The sequence below is a fragment of the Schistocerca piceifrons genome, chromosome 2, assembly GCF_021461385.2.
Source record: "Schistocerca piceifrons isolate TAMUIC-IGC-003096 chromosome 2, iqSchPice1.1, whole genome shotgun sequence".
Classification (NCBI taxonomy): Eukaryota; Metazoa; Arthropoda; class Insecta; order Orthoptera; family Acrididae; genus Schistocerca; species Schistocerca piceifrons.
Window position 1 is genome coordinate 457,153,549 of NC_060139.1, and position 15,233 is coordinate 457,168,781.

Genomic DNA, 15,233 nt, shown 5'->3' on the forward strand with positions numbered 1-15,233 from the left:
AATGATGTATGACGACTGGGTCTTATATTCGTACGCTAAGAAGTTGGGTGGCTTCTGTCAGACAGTTTCTTAAAACTAATGGAGCTAGGGCTGAGCTTAGAACACCTTTGATGTTTCCACTTTGCAGTACACAATAACTTCTGCAACTCGTGAGGAGCTTCTTGGGTGCAATGTCATAATTTGTGGGTCTGTGTTAAAATAACTCGTTCAGACTCACTCACCGTTCTTCGTTAACTCATTGTGACAGAAAAGACGTCTAAAATATTGACAAAATGTGGTACACTTACTTACTATGGCATGCAAAACCTGACATGAGCAGCGCATTAAGGGAGGGGAAGGGATACTTTCAACCACAGTCTACATCCGCGTATCATCCAAAAACTGCAAGTGGTCCTAAGGCCAATGAAAAGAAATATGGAGAAGTGATAAAGAAGACGAAAGTGGAGGATATCGCAGTGACCGTCTTAAAAATGGAACGGAATTAGACAGGGAATATAGCCAAACGAACTGACGGAAGAGGGTCTGAACTGCTCGTAATGGGAAACGATCAAGACGACTACGTTACGGAAATTGGACGACACCAGGGAACAGTAGAACCATACTTTAATGGGTAAGTCTGCAGTTTGCGATACGCGGACAAGACTTGGGGTTTTTTTATCTAATGATGGATGAAAAATGTTCGTTGGTGTGGATGTTAAACGAATATTGATTGATTCATTGTTAAAGGATTAAGCAGCTTCGAAGAATATATAAGCTTCAGTGAAATGAATTATATTTTCCTTCTTCCTGTACAGCATGAATGAGCCATATACGATTTCAGCTAAGGTATTTGTGGAGAAATGTTTGTCTTGAACCTGTCACGGTATGAGAATCCTGCCTGTGCCTGTTCCTGCTGTATAAATCGCTCTTTGTTGTGAAGCATGCCTCTTCATTGAACAGACAATGAACGGATACGCCTATCGGCTACACTTCACTGCAGAAACCAGGGAAATGCTGAACACTGGGCGTATATTCATAGCACTTTGAAACCAGCTTCTTTGGACGTATACAAAAATGTGTTCATTTTAATTGCTGCCGAAGTTTTTATAATCGAGGTCGTTTCCTTTAATAAGATTTGTTGCTCCAGTAAACGTATATATTTTGCCCACGTAACTCAAGTTCTGCTAATGTCTCATTTGTATACACACTATTCCCGTCGGCATGCGTCCTCGTTTAAGACTGTTTACGAATATATCGTCTGCCCATTCTTCAGTATCAGGTGCCTATGCGAGTACATTATGCCCGTTACACACACATACCTGGCATGAGGAGATTCGTATCCGTAAGGCGTTTTGAACGCTAGCTGTTATTTTCGAGTATGGATGATGTCTGCCACTGAACAGCTTTAGTCTACCGGTATTCTGTTACCCTGTAAGTAAACAAATAGAGGTGCAAGACCCGATGAATGATTGGTAGGCATCAGCTGTAGAATAAACGACACATCCAGACAAAGATGAAGGGCCAAGAAAAAGGCATTGACATTTGGTTCAAAATTATAAACATAAAACTCAGTCAATTCCAAATGCACGTGTTATACTTTTCAGACAAATAAAAGTTATCAATATTATAGGGTCCGAAAAGAAATGGAGCATGCTAAGAAGAAGTGTCAGTATGTATGGCTACCCTCCCTGGAAACTAATACACTGTGCACGGTTAATCGCTCTTATAAGCTTCCCACCAAGATGCAAGTAAGTAAACTTACAAAATTTCGTGTAATTTAATTTACTGTCAACGCACTACCAACTAATATTTCGTAAGTTCTGCTCGAGGCAGTTTTGACTGAAGCGGCGTGCCAACTTCAGTGTTATCAGAACGATTCTGGAAAGCCTGAAAAAGTTTCAGGACCATTCATTGAGGAAATGGAACATACTGTAACTTTCTGACAGATTAAAAACATAAGCCACGTTGTGACTGGTTCAGTAGCATTGAATTTCACGAGCGGTTTCCTTCAGCACTGAGCCAACTTTTTAGCTATTGGAACACGACTCATGACACCTCTCATAGCTCCACTTCTTGTAGTACTTCTCTCTCTATGTTTCAGAGTGAAAGATTCATTTATGAAGTACATCGTCATTAACCATTGATTTGAAGTTAAAGAAAATACGAGAACGAAGACAGAAAGGAATTTAGGGTATAATGGGACACCTAGCTTGGAATCTTTTTTAATACGGAATCGTAAAAAAGCAAAACAGGAAAACATTTGAAATTCGAACTGCTAACGTTACTACAGAAAATATGAAGCCCATAAAGAACCTCCCAAAGTGAGATTTAGCCAGAAAGGGAACACCACTAGCTACTGAAAGTAATGAATGTGCCAAGGGGCGTGTAAAAAAATTGTGGCGTGTGGAGTAACAGCTGCAGTTTATCCAAATTCTTTCGAGTAAACAAAGATATTACCCGCCACATTCACTTATTGCAGGTAACTGAAAATTACCGTCGAGCTACACAAAGAAATTGCGAAAGGCTGTAGGACTATCGGCCAGGAGAGGGAAATTATTGTATGCTGTAAGCTACCGAAGCAGCGCCCATAAGAATGCTCCTTTGTCTGCGCGAAGCGTTAGTATAGCGCCGAAGCGAGGTTACATCGAAACCTCTGACCGTAAACTAAAGGCCTACTGTATCTTAGGGTAGCCTAACGGCCTCGTGAAATGAAGGTCGCGAGTGGGATTACAGCTGCAGGCATGCTGGGCTAAGTGCGTGTTCAAAGCGTAGATACCGAGGGTGTGACCTATAGTTTCAGGAACCAAAATACGTGCGAGTTCTAGTGTGTGTCTGTTTCTATGTCTGTGATGATTACAAAAAGAAAAAAGATAAGAAAATACAATCTAAAAAGTAAATATAAGGTGTGTTATGAAATACATAGGGAATTGCTCTATCATCGAAATTGATGAAATGGCTGAATGACCTACTAACAAAGTGCCAAAATGTAATTTAAAAAATTCTTTTCTTTTTATACGGCACACGAAATGAGTGTCAAGATGGGCGAAATAAGTATTATTCCTCTGTTTTGTTTTTGCAGACTCCTGTCATATTCAGAGCTTGTTGGGTAAAAAATGTTATATTTAAGATGAATCATACAAAACTACTATAAATAAGAGAAAAAAGGTCGCTCTTCGCTCCTTACACTGTTAATTATTTCTCTCTTTTTTTAATTTTCGACCGCTGTATCACTTCTCTACGTTTATGTAATATTTTCATTTTGTTTATCAAGTGAGGATGAGCTATTCCTTCCGCTGCTAATGCCATCAGAATTGCCTTAAATCTTCCATCACGATCGTCTGATCTCCTCTCCATTTCATTAAATTTATTTCGCATAGTCAAAGTCTATTCTACAATGATTTGCTCTTTACTGAGCTCATTTTCTTTTGCCAGTAGGTAGTTCCCATAATTTTTGAGTAATTCTTCTTTAAGTCGAAGTTATTGTTCACAATGATTGTTATATTCAGGGCGTATATTCCTTTAGAGTTTCGTTTTCACTTCCTCTTTACCATTTCCTAAACGTTAACTACTTATATCCATTTAAATACGTCACTGTCGAAATTACTTTTGTTCTCTGAATTTTCTTAATGCTTTTGTCACGATCTCTTAAAACTTTCTTCATACATACTGAGATCTCGCTTCACCACATCTATATAATTTTCTGTTGAATTTTCCTTGAATTTCACCATCACTTTAACTTATCCTTGCTCCGTTAGCTATTTTCCACGGTATCTCTATGAATCGTTATCCATTTCTTAGACCTTCTAGTATCCGCATAGTGGCCCAATCTAAACTACTACGTTGTATCACGATACAGAGTTACGGTTTTCTGTTTCTACTGGTGAATAAGTTTATTGCTGACAAAATGCGTTCTAGGCAATGCATCTCGGATGATCTGTCTGAAATCTATTTAAAATTTTGGAACTAATTCAATTTCAAAATTTCAAACTGGAAGATAATACACAATTAATATCGCTGAATATATCTCTCAAAGCTGACGGTTTTTCTCTTTTAATTGGAAGGTTGTGGTATGTTGGGCTCAGTCTTCATGTTGCTGACGATTTGAACGAGATATGAAGACATAAAGATAATGTATGACAGTGGAATGCTTAAATCAGCATCGTAATATGGATGTATATTTCTAATTTCAAACAAACATACTATATAATTAATCATTTTAAAAATGCAGCTAATGATAATATTAGAAGTAAATATAACCTTTTCTTTTGGAAATCAGGGCCAAAGGACATATGTACATGTTATTACTGTAGTACAGCAGAAATAAACATATTCCGCCTTATTCAAAGCATAATCATACCCCGCGTCATGTATCTCTGACAAAACGAAAGATCTCTGTCTCAACGAGCGTTCAGTATAATCTCTGATTTGTCTCTTCGAAGAGTGTTGCTCTTATAACGCGCGTCTGGTGCGAGTCCTCTAACCCCTCCCCCCCCCCCCAAAAAAAAAAGAAGGACATGGATTGATAACAGAGGTACGTTAGGCCTGATACTACAGTGTCCGGCCACATTGATGAGGTCATCTGTCAAAAGCCTGAATAGTCACCTTTTGCAGTGCTGACCGTTGCGATATGTACAGGATGAGATCCAGTTAGGGGTGTGGAGCCATGCCGACTCCAGTGCCTTGGTCAGCTGCGCAGTTTCTCGGTTAGGGATCCATGGCGTGAGCAGCCCGATCGAGGCGGTCCATAGATTCTCGATTGTGCTTAAATCCGGGGAGTTAGGGGACCAGGGGTGCTCTTCGAGCTACACACATATACTGCGAGTGTGTAATATATTTCATTGTCCTGCTTGTATATGCCATGATGCCGAGCAAAAACAAACTCCATGTAGGAGTGGATAGTGTCCCGAAGTATGGATGCATATCTGTTTTGGTCCACTGTGCCTTCCAGAATGACGATATCACCCAGAGAATGGTTTTGACGTAATTCATCTGGGAAGTTCATCTGTCACCAGTCAGGAGACTTCTAGCTGCGGTACTGGCGTGCAGTCTTCGTCGCTGATGAACAGCCTTCAGCATGCGTGCTGAACGGTTGTTGAAGGGACACTGTTAATAACTCCTCGGTTCGTCAGGGTGGTCAGCTGCTCAACAGTTGCACGTCTATTCGCCCGTACACATCTCCGCCGCCGTTCTTCAGCCCTGTCATCTACCACAGTTGTCTCGGCGCCGGTTTTGGATAGCGCCGTTTTGCCATGCACTCTAATCACAGCGGCATGCGAACAGTCCAAAAACTTAGCTGTGTCGGAAATGTTGTCACACTTTGCCCACAAGGCAACTAATATGTCATTTTAGATGTCAAATAAATCACTCCGTTTCCGAATTACGACAGCGACTGCACTGTTTTCCGCGTCGCACCGACACGTTTTGTATACCCTGCCACCTGCCGTCTGCGAGTGGCTTTTGCACGTTGGCGTCGAATATACGCAGTGGTAACATTAATGTGACTGGACCGTGTATTTAAAATATGGCTGACTAACAAGGAAAACTGAGCAGGGCATACCGTGACCAGATCAGATATATGTGCCCTCTGGTAACGCTATATAAATAAGAAGAAAATTTCTATTACTATGTCAATGATAATAATTTATTTACATTTAATCTTTAAAAAATTCTTTATATAAAATGGTAGGTGTAAAACAACCATTTTCTCAATACAAAAATTTGAAATGTAAAAGCACATAAGACATCTTAAAAAATTTTCATTTTGTACTTAAGCGTAGCTCAACTCGCCAGTGCAGTTAAATGTAATTTAATAACATCATCAAACTGCAGCTTAATTTCCCACAGAAAAATTGTTCAATTTGCATTTAAAATTCTGAGTTAAATACGGTTTCCACTTTTTTCAGATGATCTCAGAGTCTGTGAATATTACGATTTCATTCGATGTAAAATGTTTGCATGTCAAAAAAAAAGAAAAAAGAAAAAAAACTTGGGTAAATCGTTTTCGAGAAAAAGAGCTGGTACAGTACGTCTGGGGTACACAGAGCAATAAACAAATCGAGGAAGTGAAGTGAGCATGTTTTAAATAGGGGAGGGCGACCATATTTAAATAACGTTGACTAATTTCTTTTTGCATATATGGAGGAGGGGCAGGGACCAGGGTGGGGTAGGAGGAAGGTAGAGAGTAGTTTCAAAACATAGTGTGCTGACAGTATGAAAGAGAAGTTTTATAAACGATTGAATCTGGAAATCATGAGACGGCGACTACGTCTATTTCTACATCTACATCTATTTGGATACTCTGCAAATCACATCTAAGTGCCTGGCAGAGGGTTCATCGAACCACCTTCACAATTCTCTACTATTCCAATGTCGTATAGCGCGCGGCGAATATCTGTATCTTTCCATATGAGCTCTGATTTTCCTTATTTTATCGTGGTGATCGTTCCTCCCCGTGTACGTCGGTGTCAACAAAACATTTTCGCGTTCGGAGCAATAAGTAGGTGATTGGAATTTCGTGAGAAGATTCCGTCGCAATGCAAAACGCCTTTCTTTTAATGAGTCCACCCTAAATCCTGTATCATTTCAGTGACACTCTCTCCCACATTTCGCGATAATACAAAATGTGCTGCCTTCTTTGTACTTTTTCGTTGTACTCCGTCTGTCCTATCTGGTAATGATCCCACACGGCGCAGCAGTATTCTAAAAGAGGACGGACAAGCGTAGTGTAGGCAGCCTCCTTAGTAGATCTGTTACGTTTTCTAAGTGTCCTGCCAATAAAATGCAGTCTTTGGTTAGCCTTTCCCACAACATTTTCTATTGATGAAGGTTTCTCGGGTCTCCAGCCGGTTGGTAGCGTTGATATCTCGCAACTTTTCTTCTTCGCGAGAAGATGGGTAGTATGACACTTCCCGAAACGTCGCCAGATATTAACGCAACCACCCGGCTGGAGACCCGAGAAACCTTCATCAATAGTTTACGCCGGGAAAGCCTACAGTAACATTTTCTATGTGTTCCTTCCAATTGAATTTGTTCGTAATTGTAGTTAAGGTGTTTAGTTGAGTTTATGGCCTTTAGATTTGACTGATTTATCGTGCAACCGAAGTTTAACGAATTCCTTTTTGCGCTCATGTGGATGACCACATACTTTTCGTTATTTAGAGTCAGCTGCCAATTTTCGCACCATTCAGATATATTTTCTAAATCGTTCTGCAATTTGCTTTCATCTTCTGATGACTTTCTTAGTCCATAAACGACAGCGTCGTCTGCAAACAACCTAAGACGGTTGGTCAGATTGTCTCCCAAATCGTTTATACAGATAAGGAACAGCAAAGGGCCTGTAACACTACCTAAGGGAACGCCAGGAATCACTTCTGTTTTACTCGATGACTTTCGGTCAATTACTACGAATTGTTACCTCTCTGACAGGAAATCACGAATCTAGTTACATAACTGGGACGATATTCCACAAGCACGCAATTTCACTACAAGCGTCTTCTGTGGTACAGTGTCAAAAGCTATCCGGAAATCCAGAAATACGGAATCGATCTGAAATACCTTGTCAATAGCACTCAACACTTCATGTGAAAAAAGAGGTAGTTGTGTTTCACAAGAACGATGTTTTCTAACCCCAATTTGACTGTGTGTCAATAAACCGTTTACTCCGAGGTAATTCATAATGTTCGAACACAAAATATGTTCCAAAATCCTGCTGTATATCGACGTTAATGATATGGGCCTGTAATTTAGTGGATTACTCCCACTACCTTTCTGGAATATTGGTGTGACCTGAGCAACTTTTCAGTCTTTGGGTACGGATCTTTCGTCGAGCGAACGGTTGTATATGATTGTTAAGTAGGGAGGTAATGCATCAGCATACTCTCAAAGGAACCTAACTGGTATACACTCTGGACCAGAAGACTTGCTTTACTTCAACGTTACTCACGTTGGCAGCTTTCCTTGATTCGAATTCTGGAATATTTACTTCGTCTTCTTTTGTGAAGGCATTTCGAAAGGCTGCGTTTAGTAACTCTGCTTTGGCAGCACTGTTTTCGATAGTATCTCCATTTCTATCGCGCAGAGAAGGCATTGATTGTTTCTTGCCGCTAACATACTTCACATACGACTAGAATCTCTTTGGATTTTCTGCCAGGTTTCGAGACAAAGTTTCGTTGTGGAAACTGTTATAAGCATCTGGCATTGAAGTCAGCGCTAAATTTCGAGTTTCTGTAAAAGATCGCCAATGTTAGGGATTTTGCGTGTGTTTAAATTTGACATGTTTGTTTCGTTGTTTCTGCAACAGTGTTCTGACCCGTTTTGTGTACCAAGGAGGACCAGCTCCGTCGTTTGTTCATTTATTTGGTTTAAATCCCTCAATTGCTGCCGATACTATTTCTTTGAATTCAAGCGAATCTGGTCTGCACTTTTATTATTAATTTGGAAGGAGTGGCGACTGTCTCTCAGGAAGGCATCAAGTGAATTTTTATCTGTTTTTTTGAATTGGTATATTTTTTGTTTATTTTTGGAGGATTTGGGGGTCACAATATTCAATCTCGTTACACTGTGTTCACTAATCCCTGTATCCGTTTTGATGCTCGTTATGAACTCAGGATTATTTGTTGCTAAGAGGTCAAGTGTGTTTTCACAACCGTTTACTTTCCGCGTGGGCTCATGAACTAACTGCTCGAAATAATTTTCAGAGAATGCGTTTAGCACAATTTCGGATGACGTTTTATGCGTACCTCCGGAATTAAACATATATTTTCGCCAACATATCGAGGGTAAATTAAAGCCACCATCGACTATAATCGTATGAGTCAGGTACGTGTTTGAAATCAAACTCAAGTTTCTTTGAACCTTTCACCAACCGTATCGTCTGAATTGGGAGGTCGGTGAAAGGATCCAGTTGTTATTTTATTCCCGTTGCCAATAATGACCTCTGCCCATACTAACTCACAGGAACTATCTGCTTCAATTTCGCTACAAACACGCCACCGCCAACCGTGTTTAGTCAATCCTTTCGTAACACCGTTAGGTTCTTCGCAAAAATTTCGGCTGAGCTTGTAGTCGGCTTTAGCCAGCTTTCAGTGCCATAACGATTTGAGCATCAGTGCTTTCTATTAGCACTTGGAGCTCTGGTACTTTCCCAACACAGCTACGACAATTTACTTCTGTTCTTCCTGTGTTCAGCCTGCACCCTTTGTGACTGAAGCCCTTCTTGTGTTTTCCAGATTCCCTTCAACCTAAAAAACCACCGTCCACGACACACAGCCCCTGCTACCCGTGTAGCCGCCTCCTACGCATAGCGGAACCCGAAACCCAACCACCCTCTTGCGCAAGTCGAGGAATCTGCAGCCTACACGGTCGCAGAACCGTCTGAACCTCTGTATCAGATCCTCCACTCGGCTCTGTGCCAAAGGTCCGCAATCGGTCCTGTCGACTGTGCTGCAAATGGTCAGCTCTGCTTTCATCTTGCAAGCAAGACTGGCAGCCTTTACCACTTCTGTTAGCCACTCCAGACCAGAGAGAATCTCTTCTTATCCAAAGTGACACACATCATTGGTACCGATGTGAGTAACCACTGCAGCTGGCTGCACCCTGTGCTCTTCATGGCATCCGGGAGGATCCGTTCCATATCTGGAATCACTCCACCCAGTATGCACACGGAGTGCACCTTGGTTTTCTTTCCCTTGGCACCCATGTCCCTAAGGGGCCCCATAACGTGCCTAACGTTGGAGCTTCCACCCTATGTGATTGTGGCTCTGAGCACTATGGGACTCAACATCTTAGGTCATAAGTCCCCTAGAACTTAGAACTACTGAAACCTAACTAACCTAAGGACATCACACACACCCATGCCCGAGGCAGGATTAGAACCTGCGACCGGAGCAGTCCCGCGGTTGCGGATTGCAGCGCCAGGACCGCTAGACCACCGCGGCCGGCTATGTGATTGTCCGGATCTTGCAGGCTGAGAGGTTTCCCCTGAAACAGGATAGGCGACAGCATCTGGCTCAGCGACGGTGTTAGCCACAGACAGTACCTGGGACCTGTTTGTCAGACAAACCTGGGAGGCCTTACGTGAAGCCGCCTGGGAAGTCATTCGCCGCCTGCTACGCCCCAGGGCGACCTCCCACTTGACCACAGGTGAGGGGTCAACCTCAGTGCGAGCAGTAACTGGGCTGGCCACCGGTGAGGACTCGGACGTGCGGGACGTCCGTTGGTTCCCCACGGACGGCCCACAACAGTGGTGCTCATCCATTGCAGCCTCAAGCTGTGTAACCGAAGCCATCACAGCCTGAAGCTGAGAGCGAAGTGTCACGAACTCGGCTCGCATCCGTACACAACAGCCGCAGTCTCTATCTATACTAAAGACCGTGGAAAACTGAACTACGCAGATAAACGGACTATCAGCATGTGCTGCGCAACTCTACTGTAGACCCCGACGAAAAGCCGGCCGAAGTGGCCGAGCGGTTCTAGGCGCGTCAGTCTGGAACCGCGCGACCGCTACGGTCGCAGGTTCGAATCCTGCCTCGGGTATGGATGTGTGTGATGTCCTTAGGTTAGTTAGGTTTAAGTAGTTCTAAGTTCTAGGGGACTGATGACCTCAGCTGTTAAGTCCCATAGTGCTGAGAGCCAGCCCCGACGAAAACGCAGGAACTGTGTCTAATAAATTAGATTAATACGCAGAGATTCAAAAACCTAACTACCGTAGCTCTCAGATGAAACTAAATACACTCCTGGAAATTGAAATAAGAACACCGTGAATTCATTGTCCCAGGAAGGGGAAACTTTATTGACACATTCCTGGGGTCAGATACATCACATGATCACACTGACAGAACCACAGGCACATAGACACAGGCAACAGAGCATGCACAATGTCGGCACTAGTACAGTGTATATCCACCTTTCGCAGCAATGCAGGCTGCTATTCTCCCATGGAGACGATCGTAGAGATGCTGGATGTAGTCCTGTGGAACGGCTTGCCATGCCATTTCCACCTGGCGCCTCAGTTGGACCAGCGTTCGTGCTGGACGTGCAGACCGCGTGAGACGACGCTTCATCCAGTCCCAAACATGCTCAATGGGGGACAGATCCGGAGATCTTGCTGGCCAGGGTAGTTGACTTACACCTTCTAGAGCACGTTGGGTGGCACGGGATACATGCGGACGTGCATTGTCCTGTTGGAACAGCAAGTTCCCTTGCCGGTCTAGGAATGGTAGAACGATGGGTTCGATGACGGTTTGGATGTACCGTGCACTATTCAGTGTCCCCTCGACGATCACCAGTGGTGTACGGCCAGTGTAGGAGATCGCTCCCCACACCATGATGCCGGGTGTTGGCCCTGTGTGCCTCGGTCGTATGCAGTCCTGATTGTGGCGCTCACCTGCACGGCGCCAAACACGCATACGACCATCATTGGCACCAAGGCAAGCGACTCTCATCGCTGAAGACGACACGTCTCCATTCGTCCCTCCATTCACGCCTGTCGCGACACCACTGGAAGCGGGCTGCACGATGTTGGGGCGTGAGCGGAAGACGGCCTAACGGTGTGCGGGACCGTAGCCCAGCTTCATGGAGACGGTTGCGAATGGTCCTCGCCGGTACCCCAGGAGCAACAGTGTCCCTAATTTGCTGGGAAGTGGCGGTGCGGTCCCCTACGGCACTGCGTAGGATCCTACGGTCTTGGCGTGCATCCGTGCGTCGCTGCGGTCAGGTCCCAGGTCGACGGGCACGTCCACCTTCCGCCGACCACTGGCGACAACATCGATGTACTGTGGAGTCCTCACGCCCCACGTGTTGAGCAATTCGGCGGTACGTCCACCCGGCCTCCCGCATGCCCACTATACGCCCTCGCTCAAAGTCCGTCAACTGCACATACGGTTCACGTCCACGCTGTCGCGGCATGCTACCAGTGTTAAAGACTGCGATGGAGCTCCGTATGCCACGGCAAACTGGCTGACACTGACGGCGGCGGTGCACAAATGCTGCGCAGCTAGCGCCATTCGACGGCCAACACCGCGGTTCCTGGTGTGTCCGCTGTGCCGTGCGTGTGATCATTGCTTGTACAGCCCTCTCGCAGTGTCCGGAGCAAGTATGGTGGGTCTGACACACCGGTGTCAATGTGTTCTTTTTTCCATTTCCAGGAGTGTAATTCTCCCCTGATTAGGAACTTGGAATATGTAACAAAATCAGTTTCCTTTCCGACGCAAACGAAAATGCGAGTGCTATGGCTATTAGATATTAAATAAACACGCAGGAACTCAAGAAACTAAGCTATTAAATCACACATAGGATATAATAATATTCGCTCCTGCTTAGGAACTCGTAAATGTCACAAAAGCAGTTACTTCGCTGTTACTGCTTGTGTCTTCGCCGGCTACTGCTGCCTGCCTCGAGCTGACTAGCTGCATAGATACTTTTAAGTATGCTATCTACGCCGTGTCAGGGGACAACTATGTTCAGAAAAAGACGCGAAGTATTGAAACATCTATTACAGGAAATAAAGAAAAGTTAGACGTGTTATTTTATAGCAGTTCCTAGCAAGAAGGCGGTTTGTAATTCAAACACATATATTTGTATGCTTTAAAATGGGAAAGTGTTTTATATGAAGTTTTATGTGGCAAAGAAATCGAACTGAAAAACTTTCCAGAAAACTTTCCAGAAAACTTTCCAGAAAAAACTTCGTTTTAAAAGATCTGCTCAATGCAGTCACTCTGTCACTTTGTACAATCTATGCATTTTAAATTCTGTAGTTAAATTCGTTCTCTTCCATTTCCAGCAGGTCCAGATAATATAAATGCCCATCAAAATTATCTTTAAAATTCTGTCTAAAATGCCTTTTGTCCGAAAAATCCAGGTGCACCATTTTTTCAGAAATAAAGAACAGTAGGACAGATATGCAATACTCTGATTAAATGTTCACACTCTGGAAGTCGAATCCAAATTACGTTCTTCAGCGCACTGAACGCAGTTCATTGCTGAAGTGCTTCGGATTTATGGTGCTGTTCAGTCAGTCTCCAGTATGGTAGTGTATTTGAATGCCATTTAAATTTAATAATGATGACAACACCTATCTGTCGAGACATCGCTGCTGTATGGTGATCTCGCTAGTGAGCTACTGGTTGTTATTATCGAAATAGAGCGATCATTGAGGGGTTAAGTCTATACTGATTAGTCTATTTTGGCGTTCTTGTTTACATCGGCCAAAACATCAACTTATATGCATGCTGGACGCTTCACACGAGAAATCGGTTATTGCGAAATAACACTCGGGTCTCAACAAAATGCTACGTAACTTCACAAATACTTATTCTTTTAACATAAAACGAATACCATTTCAACCCATAAAATTTCGATTCTGTGGCGAACAAACATATCTATTTCCTGCCGCCGCCAAGTCACCTACATTAACTGGTTTTCATTTCGTGAGGCCGAACACAGTAAGCTATAGGTTGCAACTGCTCTTATGTCACCGCTTGTCTTTGGGTATTGCTGGCATAGAAATACTTCGGTGATGGTTGTATCGAAGTCAGTAAATTTTGTGTGGAAATTTTTGAATTTCGTATTAAAATCGTTTTGTGTTTTTGTTCAGAAATAAAGATATTGTAAATAAAATTTCTACGTGCAATAATAAGAAAACCAGAATTATAACAAACCGCGGAACTACCTACAGCAGTTTATGAAAAACGGTTGTCTAAAATGGAAAACTGTAGAAAGTTTGGCATTGTTAACTTTGTATTGTCGACAACGATTAAAAAGAGAGCAAGTTAGTGCAATTTTCGATTGAAGAATGATCCAGCCAAAATGAAAACATATGAGAACTGCGAAACATCTCCCTAGGCATCAAACGCTCTCTTATAAGGACCGTACCGTTTGTTACTGCTGGAAAAACTCAATGAACTTGCAAGACAAATGGATACCGATTGTTCTGAAAATCCAGTCTGGAAAACGAAAGTCGTAGCCAAAAAAATAATATTTTCCCTGCGTCTCCAAGATATAAGCTTCTTTAGCGCCTTAAGCATTGGCGTATATTGGATCTGAGCCGACATTATAGAAACGTTTGAGAACATTACTGCGTCATCAGACAAACTTATAGCATCACTGGATGACTTTGTTTCAGCCGATGTTGACGAACGAAGACACTTTTGAGATTGTTCAGAGCTCAAAAGATCGTATCGATCATTTGGCAATAAAACCATCATTGAAATTCCTGTCTCCGCTACGTTCTCCGTTACGTCAGAAATGGGGAACGTCAGGAAAGTACGAGCAGGCTACTTAGATGCGCATTCGAATGGCAAAAAGAGTAAAATGATGGACGACATCAAACAGTTTGTGGAAAATTTGTTACTTAAAATCTCACTGCACAATACAATAATATGCCATATACAGGCTTCCAGTGTGCAGTATGTACCTACAACAGTAAATTTTAGAAGTAAATCGAAGTATTTTACTAAAATAAGATTTGACGAGATCGGAAACACAGTTTGGTTTTCTGGTTCTTTTTTCGCGTGTATCGTTCAATACGAGATACTTTCATAACAGGAAAATATTTCGGTCCCCTGAGTTTCATACTGAACATGTTTCAATGTATGTAGTATGTTAGTAACTTGTGAACATAAATGTAGCGCTTGCCAGTAATCCTCTTAACGGAACGCTATTTGTGGCATCTATTTCTGCAGTGAACAGAGATTCTATAGAATCAGTATTTCTGTTGTATTCTTTGTTGCATGCAAGTTGTAAGTACTAGTAGAGAGGAATAGGAGGAAAAAGGGAAGCAAACTTCTTCTGGCGCATCCTGTAGAATGCTAGCGAACGAAAAGTGATATGGGAGGTTAAGGCTCCGCCTCCCTAGTTCCCACTAAAACAAACAGATTGAACCCAATACTGCGGAGTGACATAGCAGTATTCAACAATGGCTAAATTGCTTATAGAACATAGTGGGAAGAATCATTAATTTCGTAGGTTAAGAAACAAAAACCACATTCCAGTGCGATTTCTGAACAAGGAAGCCAGTGCGTAATCTTTCATTATATACTCGATACAGATGGAGTTACTGCTACCTGTTTTGTGCAGTTGTACTAAAACGCAATCTTTTACGTATCTAAGCATACTGCTCACTTCATGCCGATCTGAAATCTAGTGCATGTCACCTTTATAGTGTTGCAATTTAAATGGCCATAAATGTGTTATTTCTACATATTTCTACCTGTAGAGTAGGTTTATTAATTAGAATATTTTCTAATGCATTCGAGCTC